This window comes from Canis aureus, chromosome 23, assembly GCF_053574225.1.
Source record: "Canis aureus isolate CA01 chromosome 23, VMU_Caureus_v.1.0, whole genome shotgun sequence".
Taxonomy (NCBI): domain Eukaryota; kingdom Metazoa; phylum Chordata; class Mammalia; order Carnivora; family Canidae; genus Canis; species Canis aureus.
Window position 1 is genome coordinate 41,812,429 of NC_135633.1, and position 21,383 is coordinate 41,833,811.

General features: G+C 33.7%; 2 long non-coding RNA genes across 4 annotated transcripts in view; one reads left to right on the forward strand and one right to left on the reverse strand.

The window, feature by feature from the left end:
* LOC144295048 (uncharacterized) overlaps positions 1-16,956 on the forward strand; it is a 46,657-nt gene extending 29,701 nt beyond the window's left edge. Inside the window, exons 2-4 of one of the 2 annotated variants that reach the window (XR_013362401.1) lie at positions 4,492-4,585; positions 5,510-5,559; positions 16,697-16,956. This is a non-coding gene — a long non-coding RNA (uncharacterized LOC144295048). The remainder of the gene's footprint in view (positions 1-4,491; positions 4,586-5,509; positions 5,560-16,696) is intronic. The other variant, XR_013362402.1, reaches the window with a different exon arrangement.
* Positions 711-21,383, reverse strand: part of LOC144295051 (uncharacterized) — a 30,278-nt gene continuing 9,605 nt past the window's right edge. Inside the window, exons 2-3 of one of the 2 annotated variants that reach the window (XR_013362409.1) lie at positions 19,185-19,237; positions 16,523-17,084 (exon numbers count right to left, since the gene is read on the reverse strand). This is a non-coding gene — a long non-coding RNA (uncharacterized LOC144295051). Of the gene's footprint in view, positions 967-16,522; positions 17,085-19,184; positions 19,238-21,383 lie in introns of those variants that run through there. The other variant, XR_013362408.1, reaches the window with a different exon arrangement.

Sequence of the window (21,383 nt, forward strand, 5' to 3'; positions counted from 1 at the left end):
AATTATCAATATTAAAATGCAACTTTTTCCTAATCTAAGTTTGTTGTTGTTGTTGTTTACTGAAATGCCATCTGCAACTCTTTTTGAAATTCATTTTATCTTGCAAAACCCAGCTACTATGCTACAACCTTCCAGGTGATGCTTCTAATTGGCCATCCACACTCCCAGTCAGCTTCCACCAGAAAGTATTAATTACAACTTCCTTTTTCTTTCTCCCAGTATGTAACTGGTCCTTCTATTTAGTACTATTTCACTCTACTTTGTATTATAGTCAGGGGTAGGTCTGTTTCCTGTATCAAGGTGTAGTCCCCAAAAGTCATCTTTTTTGCCCAAGTCCACCCACCCACAAACCTTAAGTGCCTGGCATATGGTGGCAGCACAATTTTTGCTACCTTTAAATTGAATTATAATTTCCAGCTAAATCTCAGGTCATTTTTACAATGCATAAAATGCAAAGCTGAAGTTATTTAGCAAATCTGAAAGTTAAAGTTCTGTGTTCGCACTTGAGCAAAACCATCCTGCAAATTAGTTATGAAACCACTTGAAAAGCTACCTGGGAAGCTTTTTAGCAATACACACTCATGGACCTCAAACTCCATTGTGCCTTCCGATGCCCATATTCTCAATAAGATCCCCTTTTACTATTGATATACATCCAAGTTTGTCAACCACTGGTTGTAGGTAAAGCAAAAAAAAAAAAAAAATTAAAGTACATAAGATAAATTTATTTATTTAAATATGCACTTTCATCTTTACTTGCACATAGGGCACAAAATAGTTTATCATTGACTCTTCCATTAAGATGTAAGCTGCACAGGGGATCCCTGGGTGGCGCAGCGGTTTGGCGCCTGCCTTTGGCCCGGGGCGCGATCCTGGAGACCGGGGATCGAGTCCCACATCGGGCTCCCGGTGCATGGAGCCTGCTTCTCCCTCTGCCTGTGTCTCTGCCTCTCTTTCTCTCTGTAACTATCATAAATAAATTTAAAAAAAAAATTTAAAAAAAAAAAAAAAAAGATGTAAGCTGCACAAAAGCAGGACACTTCTGTTTTGTTTCCCTCTAAAACTCAGTGGTCCGGCACAGGGATAATGGACCACGTCCTAATTTTTCTCTCTCGATTCCAATCAGTGGCAAGAATGATTCTCCCGAATATATCATATAATTTCCCACTTGCAAGCCTAGAACTCCCTTTCTCTTATACAATTGTTTTCAAACTTTAATATGCATCAAAATAACTTATGGAGCTGAAAAGTATTTTGTTTTATGGGTTTACCTACGGTGACTCCTTTCCATTTGATCTTGGTCAGGGACAGCAGGGCTGCTCTGGAAGTAATTCTTTTTTTTTTTTTTTTTTTTCTGGAAGTAATTCTTAATCACAACTAGTGTTGAAAACACTCACTTCAATTAATATAAGATAGTCAAAATATCTTGATATGGCACTCAGGATACATCAAAATTGTACCCCAATTATTGGCTATGCATGAGTCTGATTAGGCTACTTATAATTTCTTAAATAAAGAATATTCTTCATTCTTCCCAGTAATTATATGTAATTCTCCTTGGGAAAGGAGAATTACAAATATTCTTGTATCTCATCACCTGTATTCAATGAAGTTGTAATTATGGCTCAAGATCTGGTGCTAAAGGATACTCAATGCTATAAAGCCATTTCCTTCCATTAGAATTAATTACTCCTTTTATTATGCTCTCAAAGAGAGTTTAAGCTTCTTGTAGCATCCATTTCCTGTTATCATAATGTTTTTGTTGGCCTCTCCCATTTAAAGACTGTGAACTTGTTGAAGCACATATACATACATATTCACACACATGTTTCGTCTTTATATCACTATCTTTTTGAATACTAATGGACACATGATAAATGCTCAATAAATATTGGTTGAATTTCATTAAAGATGTTTTACAATCTAGCACATGCACATATTTAACAAGATAGTTGACATTATAAATGCTAATTATGAGTCTATAATAATTGGCAGTAAGTGTGTACGTATCAAACAAATGAACTTAATTACAATAGTGTGCATATTTAAAAAATAATAGTTTGGTAATTTTTGCATCTACTTTTCCAAATAGCTATAATTCCCTAATTGATTATTTTAATTCCTCTTATCAGCTAAGAGAGAAAGAGCATCCATTTATAACTTAAGTCCTCTATGACATGTATTTCCATAAAAATCAATCAAATTAGAAAGGTGAGTCTAAGTGTTAAATGTTTTAATTGGCACTTTATAAATGTTTGTTAAATGAATGATTGAATAAATTATTATTCTAGAACTATGTCTAAACTGATAAGTTGGGAGGTTACAAAGAGAAAAGATCAGTGAAATGGTTTAAGCTTTAAAGAATTTTAATGTAACTTTTTGCTGTTTGTGTTTTGCAAAAATGTGATTTAAGATGCCTCAAAATAATCCAACCTATATTTGGTCATTATTAAAGGATGGAGGAATTCTTATAGCATAGTTAATTAAAAGTAATGGAAATGGATTATGCAAATTACTTTGTAATATTAAAAATCTTTTGAGGTAATGTATCTTTAAATATTTTGGAGCCAATGACAAAGTCTTCGTTTTAGATAGAGACACCATTTATAATGCTAGTGAAATTGAATTTAAAATCTACATGGGGATCCCTGGGTGGCGCAGTGGTTTGGCGCCTGCCTTTGGCCCGGGGCGTGATCCTGGAGACCCAGGATCGAATCCCACGTCAGGCTCCCTGCATGGAGCCTGCTTCTCCCTCTGCCTGTGTCTCTGCCTCTCTGTCTCTCTCTGTGTGACTATCATGAATAAATAAATAAAATCTTTAAAAAATAAAATAAAATAAAATAAAATCTACATGGTGGGGATCCCTGGGTGGCTCAGCAGTTTAGTACCTGCCTTTGGCCCAGGGTGTGATCCTGAAGTCCCAGGATCGAGTCCCACATTGGGCTCCCTGTGTGGAGCCTGCTTCTCCCTCTGCGTTTGTCTCTGCCTCTCTCTCTCTCTCTGTATCTTTCATGAAAAAATGAATAAAATTATAAATAAATAAATAAATAAATAAATAAATAAATAAATTCTACACGGTTGTGGTGTTTATTTCCTATGACTCATCCTTTAGGGCAAATATCATTAAATTGTTTATCATTCTAAGATCACTGCCTTTGAAAGCACTATTTCTAATCATCCTCAAACCTATGAAAGCTATAACCTAATTTATCAACTTGAAGGAATAAAATTTTTTAAATCTATCAATCATTAATGTTGAGTGACCATAATTATCACCTAGCAAATCGCACTCATTTTATAAAAAAGGAAATAGGGACCAAGGAGATCTGTGACTCACTGAAGGTCATACAGAAAATCAATGCAGAGCTGGGACTGGAATTCAGGATCCCAGTGATTTATGCAGTGCTCTTTCGTTAACTTAAGCTGTCTTTGGTTTCTATTCCATTTGCATGGGAAAAACCGTTGACCTGATTGGTACTCAAGTCTCATCCATAATCAGTGTCTTGCTATCCTGTAGCCTCAGAATTTTCCTGAAACTCATGATGCAAGGAACAAATCATGCTGACTTACATTATTTTTACTTCAAAGTTTATGTTTGGGAGGGGAGTTTGGAAACAAATATTAGCTTAAGTTAACTCTAAGAGTATGCCTGGAGGGGGAGGGTTTCCACATTTTACATTATGCATACCACTATTTGTTGCATATTTTGAAGCAGTAACTACTATGCCACTTTGGAATAAAAATATTTAAATTGAGATAAACAACAATAGAAAAAGTTTATACTTGCTTGGAATCCCTATCCCTGGGTTAATTTTTGTTAATATGTTAGATGGTTTGCTTCTTGTAGAAACTCATGGAAGAAATAAGAATTTAGGAAAAATCCCTCTGTTTTTGCACTGCATTTTATTGTATGATATCACAAATACTCCATTAACTATATAAATATTTATCCTAAGTCTTTAATATCTTTTTCTTTATTGGTTCTTTCCACTCATCCTGGAAATATAAGGTAGTCTCATTCTGGAGCAGTTAAAGGAAACCAAGCACCCATTCCATCTCTTATTTACCCCTCCCCCATCTCCTGAATCACTGGCTATTAAGGACCCTGGCACTACCTTATGTATTTATATATCCTTAGAGCATGGAATGATGCCTAGCAAATAGCAAACAAGAAACACTTCCTAAGTACTCTCCTATTAAACTTTAGAATGTTTGATTTCTCTGTGCTGTTCACTTCTGCTAGTTAATATGAACTTGCAAATAAACCAAGACAATGATGCAATTAAACAGAAGCACCTTATAAAATAAGCAGGGGTTTCGGATCACTTCTCTGAACTTGGAAGAGTTTTATATTTATTAAGATGGAGAAGAGCAATTTCAGATTTCCAATTAGGCACTCTCATAGAATCACTGACTTTCCCTTATCAGAAAGTATCAAACCAAAATTTAAAATGTTTTGTAAAATTCTTTGGTTAATATCAATCTCTCCAGTAGCATGAAAGCTTTATGAGGACTAGAAAACCACCCAACTTGTTTCATGTTGGACTGAAGTTTCCTTGGAGACAAGGACTCTGCCTGGCACAGCGTAAGAGCTCAACAATTAATCTATTGAATGAATGAATGAACTTAGAAGATTTCAGGAGCTCACAATTCTAAAATTAAAAATTAAATTTAGAAGGGGATATTCAGTATATCTGGCAATTAGACTAAATGTTGTACAGGGAATTTAGAGAACTTTCTGATGACTCTTGTGAATTGAATAGTATCTTACCCTTGAAATCGATTCATTTATAAATAAATTCATTAGCAAATAATTTCAAATATACAAAAGCTTTCATATGGATAGCTTTTCAAAGAGATTGTGTAAGCTTTCCCTTCTTTCCCTTTTTTCATTCTTTTAAGCTAAAAGCTGAGAGTGACAGAACCATTATTTCCTTATGTCTTAAAACCAAGTAAGTTATATCAAACTGTACTCTGTTCAGGGTAGAAAATAAATACTTTTGCTCTGTGCTGTGGATTTACATTAAAGCTATAAAACACCAAGATTTACTCTGAATCTATAAATTAGACCAAAAGCTCTTCCATCCTGTTTTTGGAACTAGTGTTTGCATTTGTCATGTTCTAGTCTATTTCATCTCCAACAGATCTGTGAGCCATGTAACAGTGAAAATACACACACACTCTTTTTGTTTTAAGACACTATTATTTTGCTGCAGTTCTGTCAGGATTTCTATAATATTCCTTTAAATACAAAAAAAATGCATACACATATTATTTCATGTTTCAAAAACTGAATTCCTCTCTTAATGCATAGGAATAGGAATTGTCTTAATATCTTTACCTTTGGTGTCTTAGTGCTTTATTTTCATCTTTAAAATACTTTTTTTCCGTTTTATTAACTTATTTTGAAGGGTATATACATTTACGTGGGTGTGGCTGAGAACTGTTCTTAATATTCAAATATGATTATTTGTAGTTGTGATACTAACTAGTCTTTTTGGTATCCTAGAATCTGACTAAGAAAATCCAGTACACAAACTGCATTGGTTTCCACCATCTGTAAGTGAGAAGAATATTCTTTTATTGGTACTTGTATCTATGATCTTCTGAGCCTTGAAATGTTTGCAAAAATCTTCAGAGTAATTATCTATGTCTTACATTCAGTTTTCATTCAAGTTCTCTTCTCGTAATGCCATAATACTGAACACTAGTCTATCTTTTCATGTAAAAGGCCCACATTTTATTAATTATGGCAAAGTTCTTTCATTGAGGGTTTTTCATCTGGGTAGTTGGTGGCATTCTGGGATTATTGAAGAAGATGGTTAACTTCACGAACATGGAGAAAAGATTTTAAAAATTCTTCTTGGAGCTAAATAACTGAAATAAATCTACACTAATTGGAGACAAAATTTATACTAGGCTGTCAAGAATATTTTCATGAGTTATAATTTCATTGATGATATTAACCCAGTTAAAGGACATACATGTCAAGGAGGGGTTACAGTCAGCCTAGGAAAACATGTTACAGAGAAGGCAATTTCTTTTAATGTATGTGCATCAGCGTTTAAGGATAGAGAAATATAGAATAAAGGCAATCCTCTACTTACCATCTTTTATAACAAGTCAATGAGTTGTATCCTGTCTGATATATCAGGCTTATGTGAATTAAAATATTATAAGCAGAACAAAAACTAATTGATCACTTTTAAATATACTAATAAATTTTAGATCCTAAATCTTTAAGACTTAAGCTACTCATTGTACTACTGAATGGTCATGTGGCTCTATTTAAAATAAAGTATAATTACAGGTCATTCAAGTCCCATTGGGTCTTTCATGTTTAAATATATCCAACTGCAGAATTTAGCATATGAATCATAGGATACCTGTTCTGCTTCCCCTGCAAGAAAAGTTTTTTTTTTTAAAGGTAAATCATAATGAGTTCTATCCCATTACAGCACTCTATATTAAATCTATAATTTGAATGTAATAAAGCTGATAAGGCTCTAAAAATAATCAATTGAAGTAAAGTAGACTTAAAATATTTTATCTCTCTTCTTATTTTACAAACTTTTAAATTTAGCAAGACCATTTGGCCTAGATTATTCAAATATGTATATAAATTATTGGTTATATTATACACAAGGTGTATAATACACAAGATGAATAGGGCCCTGCATTACACAGAGGAAGTGTGAATAGAATAAAATAAACCTTGAAAACAAGGATGAGTGGTCACATTGCAAAGTGAAGATAGAAAACCCATGAGAAATATGGCTGAGGATCACCATAAGCTATACACCATAAGATATTGTTGATGCCAGGTTAGAGACACTTTTTATTGAAAGTAGCAAGTTGGGGGGGAGGGGTGCCTGGGTGACTCAGTCCATTAAGTGTCCATCTCTTGATTTCAGCTCAGGTCAGGATCTCAGGGTTGTGAGACTGAGCTCCTTGTTGGGGCTCCACACTTGGTGGGTAGTTTGCCTGAGATTCTCTCTCTGCTCCTCTCCCTGCTCATGCTCTCTCTCTCAAATAAATAAACAAATCTTTTTTTAAAAAGTAGAAAAATGGACAAAATAATTTTATAACTTCACTTTCTTACATCTTTTGATCTTAATGGTAGCTTTCTCTGAAGGATTACCTTCCACTTAAATATATACTAATTGTGTAATTTTTAGGAGCTCTTTAGTTATTTCTTGAAAAGTTTAGGTTCTTAAGAAAAAGTAGGGTAGTTTTAGCCATGGCAGAGTAACAGGTATTGATTTATTCCAGATTTAAACAAGTATAAAATTAAGTAAAATTCATAAGAATTTTCCATTCACTAGACAACAAATAGCAGAAAGTTATAATTTTTGATAGAAGGGAAACACAAAGTGAGTTTCAACCTGACCTTCTGCCTGAGGACACTTTCTAAACTACAGCACAAAACTGTGAACCAAAACAGGTGTCAGTAAGACTACTGATTTCAGTGAAGAGAAGTAGCTCAGGGCTACTGAGGTAGGTAGTATTCATGGGGCAGGGTTTTAGAAAAGAAGAAGAGGCTCAGAGAAGCAGTACAGAGTCTGCATGGAGATTTTGTCAGAATATTAAATGCATATACTTAAATGAAAATGTTTAAGGCTCAGCAAAGAACAGCTACCACGAATCTTTGAGAAAAGCATATATTCTGAAGGTTACACCATCCTTGGAGACAGTAGACTTCTCAGAAGCAGAAGGAAGGGATTTCACTAAAGACAGTTGATAGCTCAAAAAGTCCATATTAGCAATAGTACTATTCAACATATGCTTTAACAAACCCTGAAAACAATCCTTGGGAGATCAAGCTGATCTATTACTAAATGTCCTGCCAGATCAAACATCAAACTAATTGCTATCAGAAAGAAACACAGATCTATGTGCATGGATAACTTGTGATGACTGGAATGTATATGTGAAAATATAAAATTATTTTTCCTGTCTCTTATTTGTTTTTATAAAAGACAAATGACCAAAGGAAAAAAAATAAATGAAAATGTGCTGTGGCATTTTTTATGTATATTGAAGTAAAGTGCCTTTACTATAGAAGTAAAATACTATAGAAGTAAAGTGCCTTTACTTTACATCTACATACATAAAGAATATAGCATAAAGAATGGACAGAGTAAATGGAAGACCTCTGTTTTGAATTTCTAGTTTCTACATAGTGATATAATATTCATTCGAGATATATTTTAGTAAGTTAGATGCATATAGCAAATCTTAGAAAAACACTAAAAAATAAGAAAGTAAAATGAAAAAGCAAATAAATGACATAAAATAGAATGCTAAAAATGAATAATAGGGCAGTTGAAAATGTTCTGTATGATATTTTAATGATGGGTACATCTCATTATACATTTGTCTAAACCTATGGAGTTTACAACTCCAATAATAAGCCCTAATGTAAACTATGGACTTTAGGTAATTATGATGAGTCAATAGATTTTATCAGTTGTTACAGATGTACTACTCTGATGGATGTTGATAATGGGGGAAGCTATAGAGACATGTGGGCATGGAGTATATGGGAAATCTCTGTACCTTCCCCTCAATTTTTCTGTGAACCTAAAAATTGATCTAGAAAAAAACAGTCTTAAAAATGAATAATCAAAAAGAAGGTAGAAAAAAACAAAATAATTAAGAGTTGGAATAAAGAATAAGTAAAAACAATAAAACAAACTTACACTCAACAATATCAAAGTAATCCCATTAAAAGCATTAAATAAACTAAGCACACAAGTTAAAAGGCAGATTTTAATATTAGTTAATAAGAAGCAAGATCTAACTACTTCTTAAAACTGACAAATTTTACTCGTCAAGATATAGATAGATGAAAAGAAAAATGATAAAAATAATATATCATAAAAACTCTTATTCTGAGATACCTGGAGTGGCTACATTATGTTCAAAAAGGGATTTTAAAACATAAATTATTACCAGAGATAAAGAGGGCATTATAATGAAGGGTTAATTACTCAAAAATACATAACAATCCTTTAAAAGTATGCACTTAATAAAAGAACATCTATATGAATAAAAATAAAACTAACCAAACTAAGGAGAAATTATTGGATCCTGAATTGCAAATTTTAATAGTCCTCCCTCAATAAATTAAAAGATAAAACAAGTAAGTAAAAAAGTAGTAAGAATACAGAAGATTTAAACAAAACACAATCTAATCAAGATAAACTTTTAACTTACAAGATAAAAACTGAAAAATACACATTACTTTTGAGCACAAATGGATAACTCACCAAAACAAACTATACTGGGCTATAAAATAAATCAGTATACTTTAAAGGATTGAATTCATACTAGCATATTTTCTGACCATAACAGTAGACAATGACAAAAACATGATGTAGAAAAATCACCACATATTTGAAATTAAGCAACATATTTTTGAACAATCCATGAGCCAATGAAGGAATGACAGATGTAGTTAGAAAATATTTTAAATAGAGTGATACTTTAAAGACAACATATCATAAAATTAAAATACACTTAAACAGTGCTCACAGGTCAATCCAAAGTCTTAAATGCTTATATTAGAAAAGAGGGAAGTTTGAAAATTGCAGTTACACTTCCATCTGTAAAAGTTAGAAATGAACACATTAACCCAAAGCACCTAGAATGAGTAAGCAAAGTAAAACATTAAAAAAAAAAAAAGCTGTTTTTTAAAGATCAACAATACTGATAAATTTTCTGATTGATAAAGAGGAGAGAAACAGAGGGGAAGGGAATGAACATTCTAAGTTACAAATCAGGAAAAAATGAAAGGATAACTCTCAGCAAATATTAAAAAAGGGTACATCACTAGAAATCATACAGGTATCAACTGAATAATGAAGAAATAATATGAACAAATTTCTGCCAAAAGTTTTTGACAATTTAATTAAATGGATATATTCCTTAAAAGACATATATTAGCAAAACAGACTCAAGAGGAGTCAATAGAACTAAATAACCAAAAATCTACTAAGGAAAGTAAATTCATTATAAAAAGCCTTTCCACATTCATTAAAAAAAAAAAAAATCAAAGCTAGATTGCTTCACTGGTAAATTCAATAAAACCCCTAAGGAATAAATACTATCAGTCTTACAAAATACTTAAATAATAGTATAGAAGCTGATTTTACGAATACCAGTGATACCCTAATACTAAAATCTGACAAAAATATTATAAGAGGAGAAAAATAGAGGCCATTATATATATAATGAATTGAATATAAACACAAAAATCATTTTAAAATATTAACTTTTTGAGTATAACAAGTGGGACATATCCCAGAACTGCAAATTTTATTCAACATTCAAATATTAATTTAACTAATCTTTTCAACAGAATAAAGGAGAGAAACACATTAAGAAAATTTAAGTTAATGCAGAAAAAATATTTCACAAAATCTAACATTATCTAGATTAAGTAAAAGAAGAGAAATAAGAGAAATAAGACCGGGAAAACAAAACAAAACAAAACAGGAAAATAGAGTAAATAAATGAAATGATAAGGTATTCTTTAAGATGATCAATAAAACTAATAAATCTCTTAGAACGATGATCATAAGAGAAAAAGAAAAGTTATAAGTTACTAATATCAGGAATTACTGGGGTAGCATCATAACACCAAGCATATATTAAAATATATATGTATTATATATGTTATACATATATCATAAGGAATAGTATGGCAAGTTTTTGCCAATAATTTTAGCAATCTAGATAAAATAGACAAATCCCTTGAGAGATATAAACAAAATCCCTGGAGAAAAAATAGATAATCTTAACAACCCTATAATTACTAAAGCAATTAAAGTTCTAGAAGGCTTCACTATTAATTTCCACCAAATATTTAAAACTTCTCTGAAAATTCTACTAGAAAATTAAAGATAAGGTAATATTTCCTGTTGATTCTATACAGCCAGCATTTCAATATTGAAAACTAAGAAAAGAAACTAAAGACCCATAGCCTTCATGAATATAGATACAAAAATTCTTAACATATTTAGTAAATCAAATTCAATATGTAAACAATAACTACACCATGATGAAATGATATTTTCCATAAGAATGTAAGAACATATGAAAACCAATCAATATAATTCACATATTCTTGAGTGAAAAAATGATTATCTCCTACGTAAGAAAAAAACATTCGAAAAAATTCCAACATCTAATTCTGATAAAAATACAACAAACTAGAAAGGTTAAGAAATGTACTGAACTTAGTAAAGGAAATCCATGAAAAATTTACAGCTGACAGCTTGTTTCCTCCAAAGATCAAGAAGATTACAAAGATATCCACTTTCAGTGTCTTAGAAGTTTTTACCAGTGTAATAAGGCAAGCAAGTGGAATAAAAGCACGTAGGTTGAAAAGGAAAAATAAAACTATTTTTATTAGAATATGCCATTTTTATCTATGCAGAAAACCATTCGGAAATGAAATAGATAAGTGAATTTAGTTAGATTTCTTAATGCAAGCTTATTATATAAATTCAAAGATTTTTTTACATGTTGTAGCACTTAACAATTAGTAATTGAAATAAAAAAATCAGTACTATTTACAATAACATGAAAAATAGGAGATTCTTAGGTACATACCTGTCAAGAGACACATGACCTGTAGGCTGAGTGAAATAAGTCATTTTTAAGTGATATTAAAGAAAACCTAAGTAAATGTAGAGATACACCAAGTTTAGGGGTCAGAAGACTCAATATTTAGAGATGTCAATTCTTTCCAAACTGATCAATAGATGCAAAGTAATGCCAATGAAAATCCAAGTATAGGTGTTTTTATTTTTATTTACTTATTTATTGTTTGTTTGTTTTATTTAGTATAGGTGTTTTTAATATGAAAATGCAAAGGACTATAATTACCAAGAAAACACTGAAAATGAAGAATAATTCAATAATTTCAAACTTCTCACACAGTGCTAGTAAGAATGTAAAATGGTATTAAAACTTTCAAAAACTGTTTAGAAGTTTCTTTAAAAATTAAACATACATCTACTATATGACCCAGCCCAGCAATCCAACTCATTTCACAAGAAAAATGAAAGCATATGTCTAAGCAATGACTTGTATAATAGTGTACATTGCAGGTTTACTTATTACAGTCAAACATTATAAACACTGCAAATGTCTATCAGTTGGTGAGTTGATAAACTATGGCACATTCATACAATGGAATTGTCAGCAAGAAAGGTAAACTACTGGGCAGCCCTTGTGGCTCAGCGGTTTAGCGCCGCCTTCAGCCCAGGGTGTGATCGTGGAGACCAAGGATCAAGTCCCACGTCAGGCTCCCTGGGTGGAGCTTGCTTCTCCCTGTGTCTGTGCCTCTCTCTCTCTCTCTCTCTCTCACGAATAAATAAATATTTTTTAAAAATCCATAAAAAAAGAAAAGAAAACTGCTGATATGAATAACAAAATACATGAATCTCAAAATAATTGTGCTGAGTGGAATACACATTGATGAATACGTGTATAACAATTTCTAAAAATTATCAAATTAATCTATAGTGAAAGATCAACAGTTATCAGGAGGCACTGTGGTGGCATTAAGTGGGCAAAAAGAAAAGGACTCCAAATATGTGAGGAAAGTGAGTCTTAAAGACACATTAATTAACTTGATTGTGGTAATATTTTCAAAGGTGAGTATATGTATCAAAACTTATCAGATTTTACATATTAAATATATAGTTTTTATATCTCAATATATTTCTATAAAGCAATACAAATTATACAGTTAAAATAGGAGCAAAAGACAGAATTCTTAGAGATGAATTTAAATAATTTTTCACAATGATTCTATAAAATGCTCTAGAATGACATATATTTAATAACCTCAACTGCTATCACACATGTTTTATAAATATTAATATGAGGTGGGTCATAGACATAAGCCTAGAAGGCTAAAATTATGAAGTGTCTAGAAGAAATCATAGGATATTATCTTTTGGGTTTTGCAGTAGGCAAATATTTATTAAACAGAACAAAGAAAGCACTAACCATAAAAAATAATATATTAGACATCATAGAAATAAACACTGTCATAAAAGACATGTTTAAAACATGAATAGGCAAACCACAGATTGAAAGAAATGTTCTCAATATATATGACACTGGACTAGGGCTGAGAAAAAAAAAAACCCTCTTACATGTCAAAAATAAAAACTATTTTAAAAAATGGGTAAATGTTTGACCAGATACCTCACAATGTACTTTATATGAATGGCAATAAAGCCATGAAAAAGTGTTCAATAGTAATTGAAGAGATACAAATTAAATCAATGAGATACCATACATTTATTGCTAAGATAAAATAAAACTAAACCCTGACATCACCAAATATTACAAGGACATATTTGATACAACTGAGTTTTGTTTTGTTTTTTTTTAAGATTTACTTATTTTGGGGAGAGAGAGAGAGAGAGAGAGAGAGAAGGAACCAAAGGAGAGGGATAAAGAGAATCTCAAGCAGACTCCACACTGAGCACAGAGTCCATGGTAGGGCTTGATCTCACAACACCAAGATCATGACCTGAGCTGAAATCAAGAATTAGTTGCTGAACCAACCAAGCCACCCAGGTACCCCTAAAACTGAGATTCTTATATACTGGTGGGTAGGAGTAAACCAAAAGTAAACCAATTTGGAAAAACATTGGAAGTTTCTTATAAAGTCATACATATATCTATCTCTCAATCCAGGAATTCTTTTCATGTGTATTTTCTTTTTTTTCCTTAAAATTTTTATTTATTTATTTGAGGGAGAGAATAAGCCACAGAGAGAGGCAGAGGGAAGAGAGAGAGAGAGAGAGAGAGAGAGAGAGAGAGAGAATGAAGCAGATTCCCTGCTCAGCAGGAAGCCTGATGCAGGGCTCAATCCCAGGACCCAGAGATAGTGACCTGAGCTGAATGCCGACACTTAACCAACTGAGCCACCCAGGCACCCCTCCATGTGTATTTTCTTTTAACAAATGAAAATGTATGTCTTAAAAAAAAATGGACACAAATTTTCATAGAAATTTTATTCCAGAAGTCAGAAACTGGAAATATTCCAAATGCCAACAGAGAATGGATAAGATTGAGGTGTCATACAAAAAAGTAGAATTCATCAACAAAAAGATATGAACTACCATTATGTATAATAATATAGGTGACTATGTCAAATAATAATGAGCAAAATAATTCATATACAAAAGAGTACATAAATTATGATTTCATCCTTCTAAAATTCTAGAACAGATAAAATTAAACCATGGTGAAGATATCTTAATGGTGTTTGTCCCTGAAAGGGTGTATGATTGACTTGGCAGGGACACAAAGGATGTTTCTCTTGTGATTTAAATGTTCTATAACTTGATATGAATGTATGTATTTTTAAAACTTATCAAATGTCAATTATGGTCTGTGCATTTGGCTAAGTATAATTTATACTCCAGGAAAACAGATTTTTGAAATATTACATATTTTTCCTCATATTTAAAAAATTCTAAAAATTCTAAATGGAGTTTTAAAGCTTTTAATTATGAATAAGGAACTAACATATTGGTCCCTAGCTTCAATTTATATACAACAATAAGCCTTATTTTTACATAACTTTGTACTTCCTGATTAGAGAGTACAAGTTATTGGAAGTATAAAAAAATCATTAGAAGATTGACTTAAAAGTCTGTAATGCTGGCATGTGCCACCACAAGAAACATCTTTTTCTTCAAATTTATTTGAAATGTAATTGACTAAAATTCTTCAATTATTTCCTTCATTGTTTTTGTCTTTTTATTAATAATATATATACATATTTAAATAAATCAAATAATTTTAAAAGCTTCTAAGAAAAAAACAATGGTCTCTTGCCTACTCTTTTCATCTCCCAAAATATGTGTATTGCTACTTCTTGAATTACTTACTATAGATAGATTCTATTGTCTATTATCTTTTTAAAATGCTGAGAGGCTCTCTTTCTTGCTTACATAAGCCATCTATACTTCTGCTACTCATACCTTCCTACTATTCTTTTTAAAGTTTTATTTAATAAAGTGATAGTTAGGACTTAGGGTATTATAATTGTTCATCTATTTATAACTATTGAATGATTTCTTTCTTGAATTATTTAGTTTATTCTGCAATTATTTATTTCGTTTAATTTTTGTACATATCAGCTAAAACTCCCCTCAATATACTTCAAAATATTTTTCAACAGTTAACAATGCTTTCTTTTCAATATCTAAACCCACAGTTTTTAAAAGTTTCATTCTCCAACCAACTTTTGCCCCCCTCTCCTTCCTGTAGTTAGCTGTCCTCTAGCAGCAAGTTTGAAAAGATGGCTCTAAATGTCCAGAGGACACATGATATCCTGGAAAGTTGCTGTTACTCTCCTATGCTGGCTCCCATTTCATGATTCCAGATCTTACTCTTTCATTCTCTAGCATCATCTTTCCATTCTCTTTGTTTTTGTAAGTTAACAATTTCTTTATTCCCTCCTGTAATTTCAAATCTGCTTGGGGGAGGATAAAAAGGTAAGCACAGATGGTCACTAAACAATGTTTTGACAAACTTCCTGAATATGTGTTTTGTATCATTCGCTATCATCGTTCTCTTAATGAGTAAAATACCATCTCTAAGAACAAATGCATAAATTATTTTGATAGGTTTTGATGCATGAAAAATAGCAGTCAATCAAGGTTATGGAGTCAAAGGACACAGAACTACTCATTATCTCCCAAGCCAACCAAAGTGTCCTGAATCCATTTTTACGCATGCTCATTGTTACACTATTTGTACTTTATTTTAAAGGCAATTAATTCTTAGTAGAAATATCTGGAAACAGTGATCTATCATGATATTTTTATAGAGAAATACATATGATTAAAAGTAATTAGGCAATTACAGGCGACGTGAATGTTGTGCCCAAGATACATATCCGAGAAACCACAGAGGAGCCGACACCGATGCAAACACATGAGGGTTTACTTACAAGCTGGAGCTTGGGTCCAAGTGTACCCGACACACTTGGACCCCGAGGTGGGTTCCAGCTTAGTATTAAGGGCTGGTCTAGGGGACCTCCAGAAGGGGTGGAGCAATTCCTCAAGTTCTGTTTACATTTTGATATGGGGCCTTCAAGGGCATTGAGCTCTGTTCTCATTCTGATATGGGGCTTCCTAGGGTGTTAAGCTGTAAACTTTTTTTTTTCCCCCTGTAACTGAAGTAATGTAAATTTCAGCTCTTATTCACAGGGGCCTGAGACTGTACTTGTGCTAACGCTGAACCTAAGGTGGAATGGCCTTAATTTTCTTGGCCTCCACAGTGAACATAAGCACTTTCTGTTTGTTATATCCAAAATTGAATTAAAAGTTTCTATATTGTTGTTTAGAAAGGAGGCAAAGTTTTGTAGGTAAAATGATTTTGAATTACAAAGTATCACTCAAAAATGGAAGCTTGTCTATGTTCAACACTGAACAAAAATATTAATGTCATTAGCTGGAGTGATCTGTCTACGCAAATGGAAAATAACATGCTAAAACTTTATTTTTTCCTTTTTTGGCAAAGAGATGGGTATAACAGATAAGGCTTGAAAGGCAGATAAAACTGAGTCACTGCATGAGAAAGTAGTAGAACATCTCAACTACCTCCATTTTGACTTCAGTCTGTACTGTGTATGCGATTATATTCTTTTCAGCAGGTAAAAGACCTGGTGGGCCAACCATCCCATAAGAGAACCCAAACTAAACCTTCAAGCTACAGGTACTATGCTGGCACCAGCAAGAACCCCTGTGATTGACCTCAAGACAACGATGGACCTGACCTGCATGTACCCACCTATCTTGGCCCCACATTCCCCTTATCTAAATCCAGAAGTAGTCTCATCATTTTGGAGACAGTCTTTGAGATGTTAGTCCCAGTGTTGACCTCATTGCAAATAAATTCCTTTTTGCTTCATCACCAGTATTTTCTTTCTCTTTGGATGATATATATCGCAGAGAGTGGCCAAACTTGGCCAGATGCTCTTGTTCCCTTGGGCCCCGGTTACAAAAGGGGTAAGCAGAGATAAATAGGAGCTTGATAACCTAGAAAGAAATAAGAGGGTACCAGTACCAAGACCTCAGGAAGTTCTGGAGGGAGGAGTGGCTGCAACTTGACAGAAAATAGACTATTGATAACAACTATAATTTCAAACGAATTTCAAATGCATTTCCATTTTATTATAAATACAATTAATTGATTAACCGACCAAAGGTGGTTTTGAGATATGTGACTTTATCTGAAATACATGAATTTGTAATCATTAGTCCTTTCACGATTGCGTGCAAAGCCTTGTGCTATTTAGAAGTTAAAGAGCTAAATAATAAAAATCCATATATGGAAATGTTATAATATCCATGTAATTTAATTTTTTAGAAGAATTAATTCTCAACTCAGAACATTGAAAAAGGAGTGTAGGTGTTGTGCCCAAGATACATATCCGAGAAACCACCAAGGAGCCGACACCGATGCAAACACAGGAGGGTTTATTTACAAGCTCGAGCTTGGGTCCAAGTGTACCCGACACAGTGGAGCAGGGACTTGAAGTGGGTTTCAGCTTAGTTTTATGGGCTGGTCTAGGGGAAGGGGTGGAGGAATTTCTCAAGCTCTGTTTACATTCTGATATGAGGCTTTCAAGGGCATTGAGCTCTGCTCTCATTCTAATATGGGGCTTTCTAGGGCGTTAAGCTGTAAACTTTTTTCTTTTTCCTGTAACTGAAGTAATGTAAATTTCAGCTCTTTTTTTTTTTTTTTTTTAAAGATTTTATTTATTTATTCATGATAGTCACACAGAGAGAGACAGAGAGGCAGAGACACAGGCACAGGGAGAAGCAGGCTCCACGCACCGGGAGCCCGACGTGGGATTCGATCCCAGGTCTCCAGGATCGCGCCCCGGGCCAAAGGCAGGAGCCAAACCGCTGCGCCACCCAGGGATCCCTGTAAATTTCAGCTCTTATTCACAGGGGCCTGAGATGGCTGTACTTATGCTAACGCTGAACTTAAAGCGGAATGGCCTTAATTTTCTCGGCCTCCACATAGGGACCAAGAACAGGTTGCCTCAAGACCCCTTGGCCACTTGGGCTTGCAGATCATGCTTGAGCTGAAAACAATCCAGGCCTGAAAGACTCTGGAAGAAATTTTGACCACTCCTCTCTCTCACTGACAGGCCTAAAAGAATTTAGGTAGAGAACCCACTCCGGAAGAGAGCTATTTCCATAGGTAACTATATTTTAATATGAACTAGGGGACATCGGGAGGAATTTAGCAGAGTCTGTTTGTCAAAATTGCCCTCCCTACACCATTGTTTCCGTATGGCCCAGAAAACATTTGCTTACCAAACACTGACTCTTTTTCATTTTCCTGTGAATTGCATTTTTTCCCTTAAGTCCTCAGACCCATACTGTAAGCAGAGTTGAGTCAGGGGAAGTATTTTAACCCCCAGCTATTTTTCCTGATCTTAGCCTTACAGGCTATACTTATTGCAGAACTTCCTAAGAGATGTGGGATTATAAAGAAATGCAAAAACCTCAGTAGTTAAGGATTTTAAGGGAACAAAGGGAATGCAAAAACTAACAGTCTCTCCCAAGCCAGGAAATAGTCTCACTGTGTCAAAGACAATAAATCAATGGTAAAAACTCCCAGTGCTGGTGCAAAAGTGCTCTTTCCTTACCTGAGATAACCAGCCAAGACCCCATTCCAATTTATATCGGCCCTTGGAGCATGCTCTTAGTCTCTTCTTGCAGAGAGTTACCTCTGCTTCATTAGAATGTTAAAGGCTCCGCCCTAGGAGGAACACAGGCTTCATCAACATAACACAGGATGCATGTTTTTAAAGTATTCCTGTGCAAACTTATGCCCGCCTTTATGGCCTTTATGTGCAGTGACAAGGTTGTCCTTTCTGAATATTTATCCTAATCCTAAATAATAGAAACTCACTTGGGATGCCTGGGTAGCTCAGTGGTTGAGCATCTGCCTTTGGCTCAGGGCATGATCCCAGGACCTGGGATCAAGTCCTACATCAAGCTCCTCTCACAGAGCCTGCTTCTCCCTCTGCCTGTGTCTGCCTCTGTGTTGCTCATGAATAAATAAATAAAATCTTAAAAAAGAAAAAAAAAAAAAAAGAAAGAAAGAAAGAAACCACTCACCCTTGTCCAGGAGCCACAGCTTTGGCAGTTATTTCCCGTGATCTCTTTATTTGCTGTAAATAAAGTTTCTTTTATGTGACAACTCCACCTGATGTAGTCAGTCTCTCTAACTCATGGAGGAACAGTCATGTTAGTTGGATTATACTACCTTCCTCTTAGTTCGGTATGACATATATATACCTTGTTTTGCCTGTCTTTGGAATTTTATGTCTCTGTGGATTCTCTTTACTTGTGAAATTTGATTTTTCTCCTGGTAATCTGTTTGATGTCCATTTAATTTTTAGTCCAGCTAGAGCTTGGAAGGGCAGAGAGTGTTCTTCCTGCCACATAAAAATATTGCTCCCTGTTCTGCAAATTTAAAGCAGAGATAGAAGAGAGAAGCAGCTGCCCAGAGTACTCAACAGGAAGACAAGCTGACCAACTTTCAATGGGCAGTAAGGCCATTTCCAGGAACATATAACAAGTAACTAGTGACAGCATTTTGTGCAGTATATTGGCAGGATCAAATATATCTGATAAAAGCTCTAAATTAAAAATAGAAAAATTAAGCAACTGCAAATAGTGAATTAAAAAAAATAGCGTAGGCACCATTATGAGAGGCATATCTAACACAGAATTTTGGTAGAACAGATATACCAAAAACTCATGAAACACAAAGAATATAGTCAATAACAGTGGGTAATATAAAGAGAAGGTAAAACTGGACCAAATAAAATGCAAACATTCTTTTATTCTAACAGTTTCATAGATTTATTGGAGGAAGAAGAGAAATTCCTTTTATACATATATTATTGCCTTGTATAATTTTGTATAAGTTAATTATATAGAAAACTAGATATAATCATCAATTTGCAGAGAACAGACATCTTCAATTAATTCTTAAGTCCATGTTCATATATTTCTGAGATCCTGTTATAGTCAGATATCTGTACTAGATAGATGGAATATGTCTATTGGCATATGTAGATTCATGTGCCAAAAGTGTGCAAAACTAGATGAACAATCTAATATATGAGAAATTGCTCTGATGAGATGTACTTCTGACGAGATGTTCTATGTTGCACATAACAAAAGCTGTATTTATTTTTAGAGTCACAATTATCCTACAAGTCAGAAAGCAAGGGTGATAGGCAAAAATCTCAGGCTTGGTGACATCCCATAGGTGGTGGTTATTGTCTATGTCTTTCTTTTATAGGCAGGGTTACTGAACTACACAAGAGTAGTGAATTCACAGTTGAGCCACAAAAATTGCTGGAGTCAGAGAGACAGACAAAGTCAGATTATAGGAAAGAATGCTAAGGGTAGGTTCCCAAATTGAAAAACTGCACACTGAAATTGAATACAATCTATATCTGGAGGATTTAGATGTGAGTCTAAAAGTCACGGAGTCAAGAAATTGGATAGGTAGAGGGAAACTATGCAAAACTGGGGCAAGCACAAAAGGCATATTTTCTTAAACAGATGTCTCAAATCTTGGCTGGCAAATCACAGTTTTCTTACATGCCTGGCAAATACATGTTAAAGGATGTTTTGTAAAAATATAAAAATAAAAAAATAAAGGATGTTTTGTTTTATTTTTATTATTTTGAAAAAGATTTTATTTATTTATTCACGAGAGACACAGGCAGAGGGAGGAGAAGCAGGCTCCATGCAGGGATCCCAATACAGGACACCATCCCAGGACTCAATCCCAGGACTCAATCTTGGGACTTCAGGATCTCACCCTGAGGCCAAGGCAGATGCTGAATCCTTGAGCCACTCAGGAGTCCCTTAAGCTAGCTTTAAGAGATGTCACTTAGCACCTATTAGGGTGGGTATTTTTACAAAAAAAAAAAAAAAAAAAGATGCAGAAAATAATAAATGTTGGTGAAAATGTGGGCAAATTAGAACCTTTATGCATTGCTGATGGTAATGGAAAATGGTGCCATTGCTATAAAAATAGTATGATGTTTTCTCAAAAAAATTAAAAATGGAATTACCATAGAACCTAGCGATTACACTTCTGGGTAGTATACATACAAAAGAAATGAAAACCGGGATCAAAAGATATTTGTACAGCCAGTCACAAAAGGACAAATATTTTATGAGTCCACTTACATGAGGTACCTAGAGCAGTCAAATTCATGGATATATAGAGTAGAATGGTGGTTGCTGGGGATGGTGGGCAGGGAGAAATGGAAAATTAGTGTTTAATGGATA